General features: G+C 47.5%; 1 pseudogene; it reads left to right on the forward strand.

The window, feature by feature from the left end:
* The first annotated feature begins 793 nt into the window (after positions 1-793).
* LOC108525783 (ribosomal protein 63, mitochondrial-like) lies at positions 794-1,185 on the forward strand (annotated as a pseudogene).
* The last annotated feature ends 267 nt before the right edge of the window (positions 1,186-1,452 follow it).

The raw sequence follows: 1,452 nt of genomic DNA on the forward strand, positions 1-1,452 counted from the left end.
TAACTTATAAAATGCCAGCTTTACATGGTTTTACCTAATATATTAAATAGAAAGTACCAAGTCCTTAAAAGTAGATGTACTACAGCAATGCGCACTATTGAAATTTTGGCAATATATTTGCTAAAACCAGAAAACTTGGGAGGCTAATCAGAGAAGACTTTCAGAGTTGCCCATGCTGGCAACAAGTTCTCCTGGAGCACAACAAACTGAGAAATTCCCCTGCAGCATCATCGAGTGACAAAGGGAAATAGCTAGTCCAGCCAAATGCACTCAGATATAATTTCTGCAAGACATCAGCGCTGTGCAGAGGCGGTACCCCGGGACTTTCCGGAGGATCACACAATCAGCAAAGACAAACCAATCAAGCCAAATCCCACTCGCGCTCATTCACTTCCAGATGCGGCTACAGACTTCTGCCAGGATAGTGTAGAAAAACAGAGAAATTAGCTGGCGTAGAAATAACTATTTTTCTCTGCTCCTAAATTATTCCCAAATAATCTTTAAAACTCAGAGGTTACCCATGAATCTTCAACTTTGAAACCAACCTTCAAGGCTCTCGAAGTGCCCAAGGGCCGAGCCCAAGTCTCTGCTCTCAAAAAAACAGGGATCACTTCAAAACCAAGTTCAGGCAGGAGCTGAGGGCCATGCTGCCTTCCTCCCATGAGGAGTTGACAGGGAAAGGCCGACGACTGAACCACTCTTTTCTCATGCATTCAAGAATGGCAAAGGCAAACAAATTGCTCCTATACTCATGGGTACCCAGAAAGGAATCCACTGCAGCTCTTTTAAATAGGTCTAGGCAAAGGCAGAGACTGCTGGGCAGGAGAATGCTTCTCTTCAAGGGTATTTTCCAGTCCTGAGCAACCGACGGGCACCACGTTCCTGACTGCGCTCCTCTGCCGCAACCGCATTCCTGGCCGTCAGTGGATCGGAGAGCACCGGCGGCCGCGGTTCGTGTCTTTGGGCGCCAAGCAGAACATGATCCGCCGCCTGGAGAACGAGGCGGAGAACCACTACTGGCTGAGCATGCTCTACATGACCGGGTAGCAGGAGCGCGGCCACGCCGCAGTGCGCAGGAGGGAGGCCTTCGAGGCCTTAAAGGCGGCCGCCACTTCCAAGTTCCCCCCGCATAGATTCATTGTGGACCAGCTCGACCATCTCAGTGTCACCAAGTAATGGTCCTAACCCTTGGATTTTATGGATCACGGGGCTGCCCATCTTTACCTGGTCCTGGAACTGAAAAACTGTAGCTACTGTGAAAATGAGCCTTTGGACCAGTCTTTATTAAAACAAACAAACATGAGTAGTCTGCATATAGAATATCTAGGGCTCTAAACCCTCCAATACTTAAAAGTGTAATCGCTGTCCTGTCGTTTCTTTAGTCTGATAGGAAGATAGGGATTTTCTCAGTCACATATTTTAAAGGAAAGCTGCAATAAAGCCACAGACTAT

The sequence above is a fragment of the Rhinopithecus bieti genome, unplaced genomic scaffold (assembly GCF_001698545.2).
Source record: "Rhinopithecus bieti isolate Rb0 unplaced genomic scaffold, ASM169854v2 repeat_39100, whole genome shotgun sequence".
Lineage (NCBI taxonomy): Eukaryota > Metazoa > Chordata > Mammalia > Primates > Cercopithecidae > Rhinopithecus > Rhinopithecus bieti.